The sequence below is a fragment of the Rhinopithecus bieti genome, unplaced genomic scaffold (genome assembly GCF_001698545.2).
Source record: "Rhinopithecus bieti isolate Rb0 unplaced genomic scaffold, ASM169854v2 scaffold_5130, whole genome shotgun sequence".
NCBI classification, from domain to species: domain Eukaryota; kingdom Metazoa; phylum Chordata; class Mammalia; order Primates; family Cercopithecidae; genus Rhinopithecus; species Rhinopithecus bieti.
Genome location: NW_016804792.1, coordinates 1,417,305 through 1,438,430, shown reverse-complemented (window position 1 = coordinate 1,438,430; position 21,126 = coordinate 1,417,305). Strand labels below are relative to the sequence as shown.

Below are 21,126 nucleotides of genomic sequence, written 5' to 3'. Positions count from 1 at the left end.
TGGAGAGTGTGTGTCTAAGAATTTGGTAGTGATGATGGCAATGTAGCCACTTCAATTTGTGTAATACAATCAGCAAGAATAAAACAAGGCTTATCTAAGTATAAGTTGAGGTGGTCAAACTCTAAATAGAACATAAAATTGATATACATATATCCAAATATACATGATAAACTTGTTAAATTCTTTTTGTCTTATTAAAGATAATAAGAAATACCAAAATTCAAATATGCCTTCTGCCTTCAAACGTCACTTCTTTTTATGTAGGGTTGATGATACTGGCCTCTCAAGTTCTGGGTAGTTTTGTGGTCAGTGAATCTTGTCAAACAGGAATTTGTTTTAAAAACAAGGTGTTCTCCCTCCTCATCCACATTTTGCCTCGATTTTAGTGATCCTTTCACCTTCCCATGCCTGTCAGATCATAGCATCATATCAGCCTGCATCAAATTGATTTAGGACAGTAAGCATTTCGTCCGGAATGAAATTCCCCATGAAAATGTAACAGCACCACCCAACATCAAAAAAATGTCATGGGAAAAGTGCCAGAAGTTGAGCTAAAATGAAGGCTGAATGCTTTATATCAGGGAGAAGGGGAAAAGGGTCAGACAGAAAGAGAAGCGAAAGGAAAAGCAGGGCAGGAGGAGAGGCACGAAGGAGAGGAGGGACCTAAATTAGAACAAGAGGCGATGTTTATTAATAACCTTACTGACCCACAGGCCCCTGACACAAAATACATTAAGTATTCTTGGGACACTCTGGTCTGTCACTCACAGGAGGAGCAAATAAAATGGTATTGGAAGCTGCAAACTTTCTGAGAACAGATAAAAAAGAAAAGAAAAAGCCAGTACAAGATGAAGGCATAGACTCACAAGCTCAAGAGGCCTCATGGTCCGGGTTCACTTTCTCCTGCAGCATCTTCTTCAGGCAGTCCACCTGACGCCTGCACATTTCTGGCAAAGTAGGACTGAAACAAACACAAGAAAATATTGAATTTTAGTTGCAAAGAGGTACAGTGGTTAAGAGTGACCATTCATGGCCATTGTAAGACATTTGGAAATTAGAGGAAAGCATGAAGAAGTAAATAAAAATTGCCTCTGATCTCACCACTTAAATATAATAATTGTGAACACTTTGATAGACATTTTCTAATCTTTTCCTCTATTTTTTTGCGCATACGTATTTGTGTGTTTGGAAACTGCAGTGCAGACCCTGCTGTAGTGTACTATTTTGCAGGCTGCTTTTCCCATTTGATAAGTCATAGTAAATATTTGTTCATTTTGCTAAAACTATTCCATAACATAATTTCTTTCTTTCTTTCTGTCTTTCTTTCTGTCTTTCTTTCTTTCTTTCTTTCTTTCTTTCTTTCTTTCTTTCTTTCTTTCCTTTCTTTCTTTCCTTTCTTTCTTTTGTTCTTTCTTCTCTTTCTTTCTCTTTCTTTCTTTCTTTTCTTTCTTTTCTTTCTTTCTTTTTTCTTTCTCTCTTTCTCTTTTCCNAGGAAAGCATGAAGAAGTAAATAAAAATTGCCTCTGATCTCACCACTTAAATATAATAATTGTGAACACTTTGATAGACATTTTCTAATCTTTTTCCTCTATTTTTTTGCGCATACGTATTTGTGTGTTTGGAAACTGCAGTGCAGACCCTGCTGTAGTGTACTATTTTGCAGGCTGCTTTTCCCATTTGATAAGTCATAGTAAATATTTGTTCATTTTGCTAAAACTATTCCATAACATAATTTCTTTCTTTCTTTCTGTCTTTCTTTCTGTCTTTCTTTCTTTCTTTCTTTCTTTCTTTCTTTCTTTCTTTCTTTCTTTCTTTTTTCTTTCTTTCTTTCTTTCTTTCTTCTTTCTTTCTTTCTTTCTTTCTTTCTTTCTTTCTTTCTTTCTTTCTTTCTTTCTTTCCTTTCTTTCTTTCCTTTCTTTCTTTTGTTCTTTCTTCTCTTTCTTTCTCTTTCTTTCTTTCTTTTCTTTCTTTTCTTTCTTTCTTTTTTCTTTCTCTCTTTCTCTTTTCCCCTTCCTTCCTTCCTTCCTTCCTTCCTTCCTTCCTTCCTTCCTTTCTTTCTTTCTTTCTTTCTTTCTTTCTTTCTTTCTTTCTTTCTTTCCTTCTTTCCTTCTCCTTGAGACAGGGTCTCACTCTGTCACCCAGGCTGGAGTGCTGTGGTGTGATCTGGGCTCACTACAGTCTCGACCTCCCAGGCTCAAGCGATCTTCCCACTTCAGCTCCCCCAAGTAGCTGGGACTACAGGCCTGCGCCACTACACCAAGCTAATTTTGTTTGTTTGTTTGTTTTGTAGAGATGGGGTTTTGCCATATTGTCTGGGCTGGCCTAGAACTCCTGAGCTCAAGAGATCCACCCACCTCAGCTTCCCAAAGTGCTAGATTTACAGGTGTGAGCCACTGTGCCCAGCCTCCAAAACATGATTTCAGTGCCAGCATTGCATTTCCTTATCTATAGAGGCTCTAATTCATTCATTCCTCTAACCTCTAGTCAGACATTGATACCATTTGTAACTTGTTGCCTTTATAAAATCTTCCTGTGTATCTTCATTTCCTCTGGATAAATTATTGTATGTGAAAATCATGGGTCAAAGCCTTCTTTCTGTTTTGTTATTTTACTTTTGGCTACATTTTGTAGAGTTGCCCTCCAAAATTGCCGATTTATATTCTCACTCAGGGTGCATATGAACAAATACAGATTTCAGGAACCATCATTAACTCTTCCCCCCAAAAGATAAGAAACATAGCATCCCATTGTGTTTTGTATTATGTTGATTATTTGTGATGCTAACTTTCTTTACATTTCTTGACTCTTTGTCTTGTTTTGTGTGTAGGTGATTTTGCATGCTTTTTAAAATATTTGTTTATTTAACATTTGCCCTGTAGTTTCAAGGAGATTTTCATTAATTTTCTATTAAATTATAAAAGTTCTTTACATATTAAGTTTATTAACTCTCTCACTATCATATATTGCAAACATTTTCTCCATTTTGTCATTTGGTTTTTAATTGTTAATGGATATGTTGATGAATTTAAGTACATAAATATTTTCCTTTATTCTTCCTTCTGCTTTATGTTTTAAAAGGCTTTGCCCATCCTGGAGTAAAATCAGTATTAACCAATATTTTCTACTAGTGCTTTTGTGGCTCCTTTTATTTATAGAAACATTTAAATCTCTTATTTATCTGGAATTTTTTTTTGGTCATTGTGATAAGAATCTATTTAATAGAGTTTATTTTCCTTATTGATTCAAATGTATGCTCTTGGGCCTGTTTATGTGTTTTCATGCTTATTTTATTATCTTTTGTCTCCATCATTTTGCCAAAATTCTCCCTTTTATTATTGTAATTCAAGAATATGTTTTATGTCTCGTAAAGTAAGCTCTCCCTCTTTAAGACTGGTATTCTGGATGATGCTTTCTTTTAGTTATTCTATAAGAATGCATCAAGTTCCAAATTTAAATGTTAGAAAATACAATTTAAGTCAAGCACGGTGGCTTACACCTATAATCCCAGCTCTTTGGAAGGCTGAGGTGGGAGGATCACTTGAGACTAGGAGTTTAAATGAACCATGATACAGTCACTGCACTTCAACCTGGGCAACAGAGAAAGATTCTGATTTAAAAAAAAAAAAAAAAACAAAAAAGAGAGAGCAAGAGTACAATTTATAGATTAATGTGTGTGGATTAGAGGTCTTTTTAAAACTGGGTTTTCTCATGTGGAAATAAACCATGCCTTCTCATCAATCTTTTCATATGAACTTCTGTAAAGTTGTAGTTCCATCAGGTAGTTTCTCAATACAATCTCACATTTATTCAGTGCTGTTGTGCATGCAGTTTCCCTATTCAATTTCATGACTTCACTGAGCAACATTATTTTTTAAGCATTTTAAGCATTTTTATTTCATATTTGCCACTTTACTGGTTTCTTATTCAAATAATTTGTCAATTTGATTCTCTTGAATCATCTAGGTAGATAACATTATTATCTGCAAATAATGATCATTCTGTTCCTTTCCCAAAATTATGTAATTTCTTTATTTTTCCTGTCTTATTGCAAAGGATTACAACTTCCAAATTATTTAAAAAGATTCTTCATTAGGAAGGCTTTTAATATTTCACTGCTAGGAATACACTGTATTTTGATAAGCTCTTGCCCATAGATGTGTTTTGATTTCAACTTTCAGTCTCCATTCCTGAACCTTCTGTACCCTAGTCCCAATGTATGGGTCCCAGTCCTCCCTGCTCAGTGCTGAATAAGTCTTACCCTTTTTGTATACAAGAATGTTCTATCTCTATACACACAGCCTCATTACTTATCTACTGATGGCTTCTTTTTGAGTCATAACACCCATGGTTCACTGTAGGAGAACTCTCCTTCAATTCTTGGACCAAAACAATAAAAATTGGAATCACCCTTGATTTATTTAGCAAATCATAAGAAACTACCTCGCTATTTTCTGCCACCTTAAAAGTTAGTGTCTTGCATAAAAGACATTTTATTTTTCCATTTTAGGAAATGCTAAAGTTTTTTCTCACATAGAAATGGTTATTTCATTTGAATTATGCTGGCTTTCTGCCAGAGAAAAGTAAAAATAACCTGGATTTTGTATGTGCCATGCAAAAAGAATTGGTTCCATGGGTTAGACTGGTTAGAACAATATGTGAAAATAGACTGAGGGGAAAAACAGCAATGTTTAGCAAGAGTGTTTGGTTACACGTGGAGAGGTGGAATGGTGAACCTCTCCAAGTAGAGGTGGCCTTTGGGATGAGCCACGGCTTAAAAACCATGAGACCTCAAACACATCTGTATATCACCTTGAGTTTCCATTTTCTCAACTCTAAATTGAGCATCTTTCCCCTGCAAGGATGATGTAAGAATCAGAGACAACTTCTGGAAAGCATCTAGTTGGACACTTGGCACCTAAGCAGGCACTTAAAAGAGAAGCTGTTAGGTTCTGGCCAGGTTTGAAGGCAGGAACATGGGCCGTGTTTTAGATAACAAATGAAGACTTTAGTATGAATTTCTACATAGAACTGACCCCAAACATGCTCAAGAAGTTTAGGATTTAGTCAACAGGCATTACTGTACTTGGGGTGCCATTAAAGGGTTCCCCAGCCTCTGCCCAAGGTAGTAGACACCCTGTCTTCTCTTTTCTCCTCTGTCACGGTTGGCCTTTGCATTGACTGCTGACTTTATTGGATCCTACTTCCTGTCCCACCCTGATGGAGCATGAACTGTGAATGTTTAGATTCTGTCTTCCTCTGAGGGAGACCGGAAGGGCTCCTAATTTTGGTAAAACAGTAAATTTAGTCATTATAGCCATATGCCTGGCATTTAAGAACCTCCTTGTCAGCACCCCTTAATTTTTCCAATTTGTTAGCCTGGAAAGCACTCCTATTAGTATCAAACTTAAGTCTTAATGAGGTGAACTAAGAATTTACCCCTATCATTCCCCAAATGAAGATAGAGATCTGTATTTTTTTAAAACATAATGGCAGGTATCTGTGTTATCGTTTAAAATCAATTATCCTTTATTCCATGCTTTTTGTTTTTTCTATTGTTTATCTGTCCTGCTTTCCCAGAGGGGCAGAATTAAGGCCCCCATTTGGTTTTTATTATCATAATCAGTTAATAGTTGTTCTATAATGCTTTACTTATTGTGTTAATTTTCTGTAGTTATGTCCAGAGGCCGCTTATTGGAAGATCACATTTTTTTAAAAAAATAGAAGATCTAACTCCTTCCTTAATGGGTCCAGTTTCCATCTATAGTTTCAGCTGAAATTATCCAACACGATTGAATTGCAAGATCATTGAAAAAATATATAAACTGTAGCTTGTATTTTCAGTATATCTGTTTCGAGTCTAAACATTACATTAGTATGAGGACACTCCAAACACTCATCATAGTATTTCTGTTGACCACAGCTTATGATACCACTTCCTCGGATCAGCCCTGAATCTTTCAGAGGTATGAGTGTGTGCTATTGCTGGGCACACTGCTAATCATTTAGTTCCATCGCATAGGTGCCTAAACTCTGGGTCCCAGGGACCATCGTCCTATTGCTGTTGGTGATTTTAATGTGAATGTATCTTATGTAGATGTTGGCAGTTAAAGAACTAGTTCTCAAGTTAAAATGGAGCTTCAAAGTAGACCATAGAGAGAAACAAACATCTGAAAAATGACAAAGGACATTTATATAATAAATGTGATAGAATGGGCCCCGTGATAGATGCATTCTGAATTAGATGAATGTACTGAAGTGAAAAGAGTTTCACTGGGTGGTCAGCACTGTGGGTTCTAGGCCTACCTCTAACATGAACTCACTCTTAAGACCTCTGGGGGCCTCAGTGTTCTCTTTTGTAAAATGAGGAGGAGTTGAGATGAAAGTTCTGTTTCCTCTCCACATTCACACTCTGTGTGATGTTTAGCCAAGAATGATTCTGTTAAGCAGTTCAGTGAGGAAGAGTCATTAGCAGGTCAGGATTGGATCAGAATTAGAATGTTTCTGGTTCATTATTGAGTCTCTGAAGATGGGCATGGCACTTGGCATAAAACAAGGGCCCATTCGTATTTTTATAATAAGTTAGTGTTGATTGTAAGGCCTACATAAAACTCCAATTTGAGAACTGTTATTCCTTTGATGGCAGAGAGAGGAGGTGGAGAGAGGGCTAGACCACGTAGTCACAGGAACTGGCTGTGTGACTCTGGGCAGGTCACTTCATTTCTCCCATTCTTTTCTCCTTTACTTGTCATATAAAGGGTTTGGAGGAGAATTGTCAAAGTAGCTTCTTCTTCTTTTTTTTTTTTTTTTTTTTGAGATGGAGCCGCACTCTGTCACCCAGGCTGGAGTGCAGTGGTGCCCTCTGGGCTCACCGCAACCCCTTCCTCCCGGGTTCAAGCCTCAGCCTCCCGAGTAACTGGGATTACGGGCGTCCGCCACCACACCCGGTTAATTTTTGTATTTTTAGTAGAGACGGGGTTTCACCATCTTGGCCAGGCTGGTCTTGAACTCCTGACCTCGTGATCCACCCGCCTTGGCCTCCTAAAGTGCTGGGATTACAAGCAAGAGCCACTGTGCTCAGCCTCAAAGTAGCTTCTAATTAAGAAAGTCAATGACCTTAGGAGAATGGTCATCCCTGTAAAGCAAATACAAAGGTTCCGATGCTTTACAATATCCAGTGTCCAGAGCAGGTAGAGCACATTACCTGTGATTTAATGCTCGCTGGGAAGAACTTCATGGGGATGGGCTGAGAAGAAGAGGAAGGAAAGGGGAACTGTACACTCAAGTTTGGCTGGGACTTTCATGCAACGAAGGAAATGAGGTCTCCTGTAATTGCCTCTTATTAAGGTAGAGAATGTATCAAATGCTGTGTTTAAATCAATTCAATGCCAATTCTTAGCACAGTGCACCACCTGTTTTGGCTGTTTCCATATCCTGCCCGCAGTGGTGATGTGTGAGAGCTTTTCCTTCAGGCAATGCCATCAGAGAAGGAAATGAATGGCAACAACATATTGAAAGGAAGAGAGAAAAAGTTTATATACATTTCAATGGAGGCACGTTTAAGGCATTTAAAAAGGGAGTCTGAGAAATAATGACAAAGTTTAAACAGAATCTTAACTTTGATCTGATTTTCTTCTGTAAAGCAATTTGGCACATAATTTTTCAAGTGCTAAACCACAAATTCTAATAACTGAACCTCAATGCCTTCATTTGCATCTTGGGACTTCTATTCCCCCCCAAAAAGTTTAAGAAATTATTAAGGTGATTTTCCAGAGAGATTAAAGCATAAAGCATTTGCTGGTCAGTTCTCATAAAAACTACAGCAGCATAGAATAGCTGAGATTAAAAGCTAGATTTAAATCATGCGAGGGCTCAGTTAGTATCAGCGCCTAATTAAGAAATCTGTAAAGCTGATTTGATGGAGAAAAATTCTATCAAGGTGTGATTGGAATTTTCCCTTCCAATTGCTGTTGGGGATTTTAAGAGGAATATATCCTACATGGACTTTGGTATTCACAGGACTAGCTCTGAAATTAAAATGATGCTTTAAAGCAGAGCATAGGGACAAACTAATTTACCTAAAGGGTAACAAAGGAGGTTCTTAACTAAAAATAAACGTGATGAATTGGGACTCAATGTTAGACTGAATTTCTCCTTAGTTTTTTAACCCAAAATCTTTCATAGTTCATATATGTAAATGATAGACTGTCATCCCCTTAAAGGCTAATGGATATTATTCTTTTTTTGTGTTCCCAGTACTCCACTCATGGTTCTTACCACATAATAGATTCCCACTAAATGTTTGCACAATAGATGAACTGAAATACTTTGATAATTTTTAAAAAGGTTCTTGCAGAGCATGGTGCTGTTTTGGGCCTATCTTCTGTTCAATAACTTGATTGATTGGCCAGTTGTACACCAACTAGTGAGCATTGTGCAGGCAGCCTGCAGGCTGAATTGGGCCAGTGTTTATCCACGCTTTAAAATCAAGAACCTTCAACTTTGCATAACAATATGAATTTCTAATTTCTGAAGTTGTGGCACTGTTTAGTCAACAGCCGTGCATAGTGACTATTAGGAATAGCAGCCCCCATTAGGAAGGGCTCCTTCACAGGTTGCCATTATTAATAAATGTGATAGATTGCCCCGGCACTGCGCCCCCACCCCGCCCCACCATGTTAGGTTGCATTCTGAATTGGATTTAGATGGATACACTGAATTCTGTGGCATATGACTCCAGGCTGACTTCACATTTTTTTCTTTTTCTCTTTTTTTTTGAGACAGTGTCTCACTCTGTCGCTCAGGCTAGGGTGCAGTGGTGAGATCATAGTTCACTGTGGATTCTATCTCCTGAGGCTCAAGCAATCCTTCCATCTCAGCCTCCCGTATAACTGGGACTAGCACCACCATCCTCATCTACTTTTTGTATTTGTTGTAGAGACAGGGTTTCGCCATGTCTCTACATGCAGGGGCATGAACTCACTGCAATCTCCACCTCTTTCTTGGGTTCAAGCAATTTTCATGCCTCAACCTCCCGAGTAGCTGGTATTACAGGTGCCCACCACCACATCTGCCTAACTTTTGTATTTTTAGTAGAGACAGGGTTTCACTGTGTTGGCCCGGCTTGTTTCGAACTCTAGACCTCAAGTGATCTACCTGTCTTGGCCTCCCAAAGTGCTGGGATTACAGGCGCCAGCCACCACGTGAGCCTAGTATGCCTTTCTATGGCTGTTGGCTTTGAACAAGTTAAAGATCTAAGTGTGAGCTTAATTGTTTTCTCCAGCTTCACAAAAAGAGAAGACTCTAAGTGCTAGGCTTGGAGTGAATCTGTAGTGTGCACATTTCTACAACCTCAGTGTGGCACCAGTGGGAATTGAGCCGAATCCAAGCACTAAATAACCCTAATGATACCAAGTAGGAGCTCATCAGGGAGCTGTTGAAGAGTTTATCAGAGCATATTAAAATACAATACATTCACATAATCAAAAAAGGTACATCAGTCCATCTGTCTATATATTCCTTTCTGATATTAAATTTGTCCAGGGACTTTTCAAAATTGTATCACCTATCCCTACCCCTTCCTTTGTGAATAAAAATGTGGCAAGAATGGAGAGCAAATCAGAATAATGCACGTTGGTGAAAGTCCTATAATTGAAATCATTATTGTTTAAGACACCATTGCTTTAATCAGCCTATCATAAATCAATGCTTTTCACAAGTAAAGGTTTAAAATAAAATGCTGTTAAACAAATTGGGCCTCTTAAAAGGCATGATGCAATTGGGAAGCTACTGAAAATGGATAAAAAAGTGCTTTCTGAATGGATTCACTGGTTCCAGCATTTTGTCTTCCACTTAATTTAAAAAAATATATTACCTGGTCCTTTCTTAGAAATTACATATTGGAGGTCTATAATGGCCAAGCCTTTAACCCATTAAAAAAATTCACTCCCAGGAACAGTTAATATTTGACGTTTAATTGCTTTTCTTGTTGGAGAGGAAAATGGTTTTTTTCTTCTTTTCTTGATTGACTTTTCAAAAATCACCTTGTGAGCTATAAAGATGGAGGTGATTTTCAAAAACTGAAGTACACATCTGTGTGTATGCACGCATGTATATGTTCATGTATAAATAAAATCTCCATTGTACCAGAAGCTGGTGCTTCCCTCACAATAACTCTGCAAGGCAGGTGTGACTATCTTCATGTACTGGATTAGGCGGCAGAGGTCTAGAGAGGTTAAATGATTGCCTCAGGTCACTCAGGTAGTAAGTGGAGCAGTGGGTGGCTTGACCACAGAGCCAAGGAAAAAGGTCATGCCAGTGGTCCCATCTTGGAGTGCAAATCCTCTCAACCTCTTTAGCCAGCACCAGATTCAGGAATATAGCTGATAATCCACACCACCAGCAAATGTCAAAAGAGCCCAACTCTAATCTTTTCTAAGCATTTTAATGTGAGTCCTTCATGGTAACTAAGGTAAGAGAAGCTGTTGAATCAGCCCTATAAATTACGTCCACCTGGAAGAGAGTTCTCATCTGGGGATTTGTGTGAATAAGCAGGGAGGCTTTGGGAGGCTGAGGTGGGCGGATCACGAGGTCAAGAGATCGAGACCATCCTGGCCAACATGGTAAAACTCCATCTCTACTTAAAATACAAAAAGTTAGCCGGGCTTGGTGGTGGAGCATGCCTGTAGTCCCAGCTACTTGGGAGGCTGAGGCAGGAGAATTGCCTGAACCCAAGAGGCGGAGGTTGCAGTGAGCCGAGATCATGCCACTGAACTCCAGCCTGGGCAACAGAGGGAGACTCCGTCTCAAAAAACAAAACAAAACAAAAAAACAGGGAGGTCACAGTTTTCTTATTGGAACAGTAATCATACAGACATGAAATGAATTTTGGGCCTCCTCAGGAACTGTTTTAAAAGAAAGAGGGGACCTGCCAGATGTTGGTGTGGAGAAAGTGAGGAAAAGCCTCCATTTGGCTGCCTAGAATTAGAATATTTCCAAGTCAACACTGTCAATCTCCCCACTTTGACATGCAGTAAATCCAGTACCCACAACTAAAGTGTTTTCTTGCTTTCTTTTTCTCCTTTTTTTTTCTTTTTTTTTTTTTTTTGAGACAGGGTCTTGCTCTGTTGTCCAGACTAGAGTGCAGTGGCATGATCTTGGCTCACCACAACCTCCACCTTCCCATTTAAAGTAATTCTCCTGCCTTATCCTCCCAAGTAGCTGGGATTACAGGCACCTACCACCACGCCCAGCTAATTTTTTGTATTTTTAGTAGAGATGGGATTTCACCATGTTGGCCAGGCTGATCTTGAACTCCGGGTCAGGAGTGATCTGCTTGCCTTGGCCTCCCAAAGTGCTGGGATTACAGGCGTGAGCCACTGTGCCTGGTCTTTTTCTTTCTTTTCTTTTCTTCTTTCTCTTCCCACAAAACCAGGTATTATTTAAGTTTCTTGAAAAGCTGCACAAACCAACTGTTCCTCTCAGATTATCCCTTTCAGAGCTCAGGTGATAAGCCTCCTTGGGTTACACCTCCCATGACTTGTGGTCAGATGTAGGCTGTTTCATTCTGCATTATCCTACCTTACAAGAAAATATTTGTATATTGGCCTCACCAGGTCCCAGTTCCTCTGGGAATCGTCTTGTATGCAACATCTTCACAAGGGTGGCAGGCAGTTGAATCTCTGGCCTTCGTGGGACCACTGGACATCTGGCAGAGAACCAGGAAACCATGGATCCCTTCTGTGAGTCCACTCAGCCAGAAAACTACAAGGTGTGTGACTTTGTAGTTACAAAGGATGAGGCTTTTTGAAAGATGAAGTACAACACTTTGAGAAAGTGTTTGGAAAGAAACTGGCTGATGTCAAATGGAAATTTGACCATTCACAGATTTCTTTTCCTAGATATAGAAACACAAAAGCTTACATGTACACATTAAAATATTTTAAGTTATCTTTTCTTTCTTGCCTTCCTTTCTTTCCCTGCTTTTTTTTTTTTTTTTTTTTTTTTTTTTTTTTTTTTTTTTTGGGGTCTTTTCTTTTATTCCTGGTTGATAGTAACTCCCATTTTTAACCAAGGAGTGGTAAAACTGACACTGTCATATTGCTATGATAGGCTATATTAGCAAAACCCTTTTGGAAATTCATTTGCAGTGTGTATCAAGGGCCCATAAAAATGCAAGATAACTATGTGATAATAAGGAAACAGGATATGCACTCTTAATGCTTGTAAATACATAGGCAAAATATACATACTATTAGGTAATATTTATCATCCACCTAATATATGACAAGCACAATGCCACATGTTTTATAGGCATTGTCTCATTTATTTTGTACACAGACTTTGTGTGGTAAATATTATTATATCTCCATTTTACAGATTAAAAAAGAGAGGCCTGTGGAGGCTGATTGTTTCATTTGGAGCCTGGTGTGCGATTTCAACCCATCCTAATTGATTACAGAGCTTATACTATTAATTTATAACACCTTATCATTCCTCATAATATGTGGTTATAAGTAAAAAACAAACATTAACAACCAAAAAAAAAAGAAAACACACCAACAAACAAAAATCAGAAAAGCTCTTCTCTTATAATAACCACATGAAAAAATAACTAGGAAAGCATAGACTGAGAAAATGGCCAAACCTAAAAAAACTTATTTGCAACCAGTTAATGAAATAACAGGTAGCCTTCGACACTTAAATGTTTTAAGTTTTTTTTTTTCCCTCTGGATGGGAATTAGGCCCTATATGAATAATTTTCGACCGAGAGAATCTAATTGATATTATTCTGCTAATTTAAGGAAACTTCAAGGGAACTAGTCTTACATGTAGTTGCAAAGGACTTTGAAAGGACTTTGTCCGGACTTAGGTGAGAATTTTCTTTTGGACTGGAACCTAGATTAGTGTTTCTTAACTTTCTTAACTTATATTGTATGAGAACATAGCTGAAGATATTGATAGAATCTATAGTTTCTCTTTCTCTCTCTCCAGAAAAACATACATATTAACATTTATACAACATTTTGCTGTATGTATTTTAATTTAATCTTTTTTTTTTTTTCAGGAAACTTTGAAAATTTCAGGTATATTGCTGGTTCAAGAGTTAAACTAAAATTTCCCTTTCTGTTTTGGCTTGCAGAATGTTCTTTACACCTCAGTTTGGGGAAAGTCTTTCTCTAATAATTTTTTTTTTTTTTTCTTAGAGAAAGAGTCTCACTCTGTCACCCAGGCTGGAGTGTAGTGACGTGATCTTGGCTCACTGCAACCTCTGCCTCCCAGGATCAAGCCATTCTCCTTCCTCAGCCTCCCGAGTATCTGGGACTGCAGGCGCACACCATCATGCCCGGCTAATTTTTGTATTTTTAGTAGAGACGGAGATTTCACTATGTTGGCCAGGCTGGTCATCTTGAATTCCTGACCTCAAGTGGTTCACCTGCCTGGGCCTCTCAAAGTGCTGGGATTCCAGGCATAAGCCACCACACCTGGCCTGTATCTCTAATAATTTAAATACTGATACAGTTTCTTCAGAGTGTTACCTGCACCTGGAAAACTGAGGTCGATAAAGTAAGCAAGTATAACGCATCATTTAGTTTTGATGTTTTCATTAATATGATATCACACCATTGTGAACACTTGTATTTCGTTGCATAGCTAACAACTACCTTTTGGATTTTTCATGTTAGAATGAAAAAAATGCATGGCATACATCACCAAGAATCAAAGGTTGTGCCTGGCAGTGTGATTGACTCTGTAATAAAGAGAGAAGCTTTGCTAGGTGAGTGGACGGCATTATGAGAGGCTTTTTTTCACATCTGCAGAAATGCATTTTCGTTAAACACCTGTGTTAAGCACATATGCATAAGGCACAGTGATAGATGGATGTAAAACATGGGTAGATGATGTCCTTGTATGAGATTCTACAAGGACTCCAATACACTGAAGTTTGGAAGTGCTCAGGCAGCCTCCTGGCACTATTGGCTGTGCTGCTAATAAGATTACAGGCAGGGCATGATTTCATTCCATGTAATATTTTCGTCATTAGGAAGAGGGAAGTTGTTTTTACCATTTCTGTTTTCTGAAATTGAAAAATTCTCAGGTACGAATCCCAAAAGACTTTACATGCAACCTCCATCTCCTATTCAGGACTGTTCAAGGAGAAGACAGAAACACCATGTTTAGAGGTCATTGGTCCATCTATTCTAGAAAATTCCCCTTGGCAGTGGTCCCTGCCTATGTTACAGAAGACGGCAAAAATACGAACCATTGTGCATCTGGCCAGTTCTGCAATGCTCCATCCCAGTGGGACATTCCTTCCTCACTCCAGCTGGTGAATAGCTATGCCCTGGAGCCCAGGACGGACATGCCTTGTAACTTTTTAACCCAGTTAGTGTAACTGCCAATATTATTCCTATTCATATAAATGTCTAATCCTTTCTTGAATCTTGCTAGACTATTTGCCTCTATAATATCCTGCGGCACTGAATTCCACAGGTAGATTATACACTGCTTTAAAAAGTATTTCCTTTTCTTGGTTTTAAATTTGTTGCCTTTTAATGTCACAAAATAGCCCTTGTTCTTGCATTAAGTGGCACAGTATAGAAACATTTCAAATTGACCCTTATTTCTTCCAAGCAGTTTCTTCACTAATATTAAACCCCTATTTTCTTCATATATTTCCTGTTTTGGCATATATAATCTTGATTAAATGAAATGATTTATGTAAGTAGTCTCACACTATTTTGTGAACATAATAGGCACTGGTAAAAAGCTTTCCTTGGTATTCAATGTCATTTATTGGACAAATATTTATTGAGCATCTATTATGTACAGGAACTGTTCTAATTTTAGAGAGTCAGCTTCAAATAAGACTGGGTCATTTTTCTGAAGGACTTACTTTTCTAGAGAAGGAGATAAGCAGTAGTGTAGTGAATAAATCTATGAACCACATGGTTTCAGATGGTAATAAGTATTATGGGAAGACTGAAAGAGTGGCTGGAGCCAATTTGCATTGCACAGTCAGGGAGTGGCTCTCTGAAAAGAGGACAGTTGCCATCAGCCGTCAAGGGGCCCCCTATGTGAAATCTCCATGAAGGTGAACTCCAGCTCTGGAACAATGCCCAGTAGTTTTTGAGGCTCAATCATTATTTGTTGAGTGCATAAATGAATTAAGGTTGAGAAGGAAAGCCTTGGTTACTAAAATCACCAGGAATTTATTCAGTAGATTCAGGAGGATCATTTCTTGAATCCCCGTGTTCTGTAACTCCCAACACTGTGGGAATAAACAAAGCAGGGGCTGTAGTTAGTTAGACTGGGTTTCAAGACCTGACCATGGTCCCCAGCTTGCCAGCTGTGCGGCCTTGGGCAAGTTACCTAATTGCTTTAATCCAAAGAACCCTCCTTTATAAAAATGAGAGTAAACTTCCTTCTTTCACAGGAGTTGGAGGTTTGAAGGCAAAGTTAACGTGGAAGTTCTTTTTAAACTGCCAACTGGTGTAGAGGTGTGGTTATTCTTGAGGGAACCAGCTGTTTCCACTGTCAGGCTCTGTTCTTTCATTCTTCCCTTTCTCCCTTCCTCATAGTCTGTTTCCTTCCATTCCCTATTTTATCCCTGCCACTGCCTAAAGCCCACCAGGGCATCCATGGGACTTAGCTTTCTGTCTCAGAGGTGGCTTAAGCAGGGTGGACTTACCTTTCTGAAATTCTTATCTATGTCTTAGGAACTTTTACAATGGAGCTGTTGTGTATTGATGCAGTGGACTGGATGTGACTTTCGAATAGTGATTGTTTGCTTTTATTTTGTTTACTGCTTAATCTTCTAGGGTCAGGTTATCCAAACTTCTACCTATAAAGACAGTCCTTCCCTGAATTTCCGAGGGAATCTTCCCCCAGAAACCGAGCCTTTGGTTGCAATGGGCTGCCTGGCTGCCTTCAGCTCCCTCTGTGTTCCAGCCTGACTGGCATATGCACACGCTGTTTCCTCATGTTGCCTCTTGTTATTCTTTTTAATTGTCCCTTAATGTATGGTTCCCCCCCCGCCCCCCTTTTAGGCAATTTGAAGTACAGGCATGTGCAGCTCTGCATAATAATGTATTATAGGAAACATTTCAAGGAATAAATTATTAGAATTGTTACATGGATGGTTCAAATTCACTGGCAAATTGCTTAGGCCTCAGTTTTATGATGTAGCTGCCAGCTAGGCTCCTTCAGGGTAAAACTCTGAAATAGGAGAAGCTGCCCAACGCTGTCCCTTCCCAGCACTTCCTCTGCCTTGTTCCTGCCCTTTCAACATCTCCCTCCTTTCCCACCCCCAAATAACTCTGTGGAGCTGCCAGGCCTTTTGCACCTTAACGTGAAGACATTTCATGGGTCCTCCCTGGACCCGCCCCCAGCAAAGGTGAGGTGTGCAAAGGAATAAATCTCCAACGGTATAATTTTAGACACTGTGGCAACTGGGAAGGGTGGCTATTTTTGGCTATGGAGCTTTCTCCTTGACCTGAGATGATATTGCCTGGCCTGCTGCTAGTTCGCCCGGCCAACCCTGCCCGTGGTCCTTTTCACAACGTGTTTGCCATTCCTGGGGGCTGGCTTCTTCCTCTTTCTGCCAAGCAGCTCTGTGCTCATGCAGGATGCTGTGTGTTTGAGCAAGGGTGTGAACCGGTCGATGTGTGCCCACCTAGGCTTGCCCCAGGGCAACACTCTCAGGTGGTGGTCAGGCTACCTCTAAGGGGCAATGCAGATGGAACAGATGTCCTTTCACATTGGGGGTGGGGGAAGATTTCCGGTCCAGTTTCTGGGTCTCCCTCTGCCTCTATACTTTATCAGCTGCTCAGCGACCGTTCTATGAGTCACTCCAGGCGAGCCAGGCAGCCTCCAGGCCACAGGGTTCATGCATTCCCGCCTACACTGCTTCATTTGAAGCCGCATCCTCACAGAGAGTCTTCTGACCACCCGGCTTGCTGTCTTCCCACTCAAGCTCCTGATGCAGCTGCTGTCTGCAGACCCCCTGGACTGCCTGGGGAAGTGAGTTGGAGCTCCTGCAGCAGAGGGGTGGAACAGCTACATGAAGATCCGAAGGTGGCCAAAAATAACAGCGCTTTCCAGATGAGGGTAATGTTATAGCCAAGATCATCACTGGGGTAGGGTGTCTTGTTCTTTGTTTTACAACCTAAAAAGTACACAGAAGACCCAAAGATCATTCAGGAAGGAGGAATAAAGTCAGTACAGAACAGAGAAATGGGAGCAGTTAAAAACAAAGGAATTGAGTTTCCTTATGCCAAAAGAGAGAAAACAGAGGCCTTTTATAGATATATAGAGAGAGCCCTGGCTATCTGGATGGACGTTCTGTTTTCTCCAGCTTCCATGGCCACAATAAAAGGGGACAATTCTGAATTTGCAGAGAGAGAGAGAAAGTGAGAGAGAGGATATAAGGAGAGACTGACCAAGGAACAAAATAGTTAGACAAAAAGGGAGAAAAAAATCAAGAGAAAATGTTGCCTTCTCTTTTCTGCTATTGAATGAAATTTAATAGAAACGTATTGAGAACCAACTCTAATCCAGTTATCTATTGCTGCATGACAGATCCACCTGAAATTTATTAACTTAAAACCACAATAATCAAGTTATGATGATCTGTCATTGTTTTAAGTGTTGACTGGGATCAGCTGGGTGGTTCCCACACAGTCTTTCTTGAAGATAAGGATGAGGTCTGGTGGTGGCCAAGGCTGGAGTCATCACTGAGGCTGCCTCATTCACGTGTCTGCTGGTTGATGCTGGCCATGGCTGCAACTCCTCAGCTGGGGCTGTCAATTAGAATCCCTGCACGGGGTCACTCCATGTAATCCGAACTTCCTCACAGCAGCTCATCCTTGCACTTCTTACGTGGCCACTCAGGACTCCAAAGATGAGTGTCCCAAGAGAGTAAGGTTGAGGCTGAATGATCCTTTTTTTTTTTTTTTTTTCTTGAGATGGAGTCTCACTCTGTTGCCCAGGCTGGAGTGCAGTGGCGTGATCTCAGCTCATTGCAACCTCCACCTCCCAGGTTCAAGCGATTCTCTTGCCTCAACCTCTGGAGTAGCTGCTATTACAGGTGCCCACCACCATGCCCGGCTAATTTTTGTATTCTTAGTAAATATGGGGTTTCAACATGTTGCCCAGGTTGGTCTCGCACCCCTGACCTCACATGATCTGCCCACCTCGGCCTCCCAAAGTGCTATCATTACAGGCGTGAGCCACTGCACCTGGCCCGAATGATCATTTTTGACCTACCAAGTCACCTTTTCTATTGTGCACCAATCGCTAAGGTCAGCTCAGATTCAAGGGCAGGGCATTTTGATACCTTCTCTGGATGTGAGGAGTGTTAAAGAACTCGTGGACATGTCTTAAAACTGCTAAAGTGTCCAATCATGGTGTCAGCTACTCCCAGCCTCTTGATCTCCAGAAGCTTCCAATCTCCAATCTCGTTGGAGCTATCAAAGTCAATTAAGTATTCTGTGAAAAGTAATAAAATAAATACCCATTCACCAGGTGAGTGAGGTGATAGAAGAACGTGTACCAAGTGGATGCAAGATGAACCCTCGCATTCATATACTTCACAGGCACAGTGTACTTGGGAAGACCTGTGGCCACTGATCATTTGGAGAGCTTTGAAGGAAAATAGGACAGCAGTGGCTCAGGTTCCCTCACTGTGGAGTGGGGATGCTTACTTGCCTTGTTCAAACTCCTATGACTGTGCTCAATGATTTATTTATCCTCCTCTGCCCTGCCTTGGTATGACCAACTATCCTTTATTTCAATTACATCATTCTGCAATGGTCCAAAAACCTTCCCTTTTTTGTTCTTCTGCTGTGACTTTATCCTTTCTGTGCATGAAAAAGATTCGGACTGGGCACGGTGGCTCACGCCTGTAATCCCAGTACTTTGGGAGGCCAAGGAGAGAGAATCACAAGGTCAGGAGATTCAAGACCATCCTGGCTAATACGGTGAAATCCAGTTGCTACTAAAAATACAAAAATTTAGCTGGGTGTGGTCATGGGCACCTGTAATCCCAGCTACTCGGGAGGCTGAGGCAGGAGAATTGCTTGAATCCAGGAGGCAGAGGTTGCAGTGAGCTGAGATCTCGCCACTGCACTCCAGCCTGGTGACAGAGCAAGAAATTAAAGAAGAAAAAGAAAAAGATTCAACTCCCCTTCTCGTTCCCTACTTACTTGCTACTCCATTGCCGTTTTTCAGACCAGTGAACTTGTCTCTGCCCTTGTCTCATTCCTCAGTCAACTGCTTGAAATATACATTTTCAATCTTGTTTTCCTTCTTTATGGCCACTGTCTCTTGCCTCCTCAAATCCTATCTTACATTCCACGTGACTCACGCCCTTCTCTGCTCTGACTTGTCTTATCCCAGGAGCCAGTTGTCCAGCACAGTGTAATGGGATGGTGGGCCCTGGTGCCACAATGCCCGGCATCTCCACTAGATACAGCTTTGAGATCTTCATGATGAAGCTTGCTCCAATCCAAGGCTTTGAGGTGGGGTTTGCTGTTCAACTGCTAACCTTTCTTTGGTAAGCATTTACTATATTCCATCATCACTGAAATTACCTTTAATCTTGATTTGCACCTTTAGTCTCCTAATAGCACTCATTCTTTGTTTCTGTTTTGTTTTGTTTTGTTTTGAGACGGAGTTTTGCTGTGTTGCCCCAATTGGAGTGCAGTGGTGCAATCTCTGCTCATTGCAACCTCTGCCTCCCGGGTTTAAGTGATTCTTGTGCCTCAGCCTCCTGAGTAGCTGGGATTACAGGCTTGTGCCATGACACCCAGCTAATTTTTGTATTTTTAATAGAAAATTTTGTATTTTCTACAAAATTTTGTATTTTCTACAAAAAATTCTTGTATTATTCTACTAAATTCTAAAATTTTGTATTTTTTCTACTAAAATACAAATATTTTAGCCACGTTGGCCAAGCTGGTCTCAAACTTCTGGCCTCAAGTGGATGCCTGCCTTGGCCTCCCAATATGCTAGGATTGCAGGCATGAGCCACTGTGCCTGGCCAAGGCATATTCATTTTTAATCCCCATGTAGGTTAGATCTCTTTTATCCTCTTAGTATAAAGTGTTATATGTCCACTTTAGAAAATTTGGAATGCACAAGACAGCAAAAATACAGAAAAAAAAAAAAAAAAAAAAAAAAACACTGTAGACAGAAACTTTGTTAATCAACTTAATGTGGGCCTTTCTCATCCTTTTCTTTTAATTATGGTTTTATATCTAATTATGGTAAGGCAACATTTTTGTTGCCTTATCAATAGATGGTCAGTGCTTTCCTCTGAGCTACTTCCTATTTTACTGAACCAGTTCTACAGAACTCTATTCCCTGGCCCCAGCTGATTGGAACAGGCATGGACATCTGGCCCAGCTGGACTAGTCCCTGCTCTTTCCCTGGGATTGAATTAGAGTATATGCAGGACTGGTGCTATAATAGCACATTGGCATATGTATTAGTCTATTCTCGTGCTGCTAATAAAGACATACTCAAGACTGGGTAATCTGTCAAGGAAAGAGGTTTAATGGACTCATAGTTCCATATGGCTGGGGAGGCCTCACAGTCATGGCAGAAGGTAAAGGGGAAGCAAAGGCATGTCTTACATGGCAGCAGGCAAGAGAGTTTATGCAGGGGAAGTCCCCTTTATAAAACCATCAGAACTCATGAGACTTATTCACTATCAGGAGAACAGTATGGGGGAGACTGCCCCCATGATTCAATTATCTCCACCTGGCCCCTCCCTTGACACATGGGGATTATTACAATTGAAGGTGAAATTTGGGTGGGGACACAGCCAAACCGTACCAACAGGGGATTAGAATTTGTTCCTTGAAAGCTAAAGCTGTAGTGGAGAAGGTGGTTTGCAAGAGATGAGTAGAGGAGACAGTAAGAAGCAGAGGAAGAGATGGCAGAGATCTGGGGGCAGAGACTCCTTATGTCCTGGCCCTGATCCCTGCAGGGAATTTTGTGGAATAGCCTTGCATCCTTACCTCATATTCGTCTTTAATGGAGCAGTGTCTATGGGATTCTGATATTTTCATCTAACAATGCCTGTGCAGAATGATAGGTACAGGCTTTGTTCACTGAAAAATACAT

General features: G+C 40.2%; 1 long non-coding RNA gene across 3 annotated transcripts in view; it reads left to right on the top strand.

Moving 5' to 3' along the window:
• Positions 1-21,126, top strand: part of LOC108528573 (uncharacterized) — a 65,372-nt gene that overhangs the window by 29,392 nt on the left and 14,854 nt on the right. For all 3 annotated transcript variants that reach the window (XR_001885203.1, XR_001885204.1, XR_001885202.1), the window contains exons 2-6: positions 11,613-11,767; positions 13,203-13,563; positions 13,683-13,774; positions 16,973-17,106; positions 19,396-19,552. This is a non-coding gene — a long non-coding RNA (uncharacterized LOC108528573). The remainder of the gene's footprint in view (positions 1-11,612; positions 11,768-13,202; positions 13,564-13,682; positions 13,775-16,972; positions 17,107-19,395; positions 19,553-21,126) is intronic.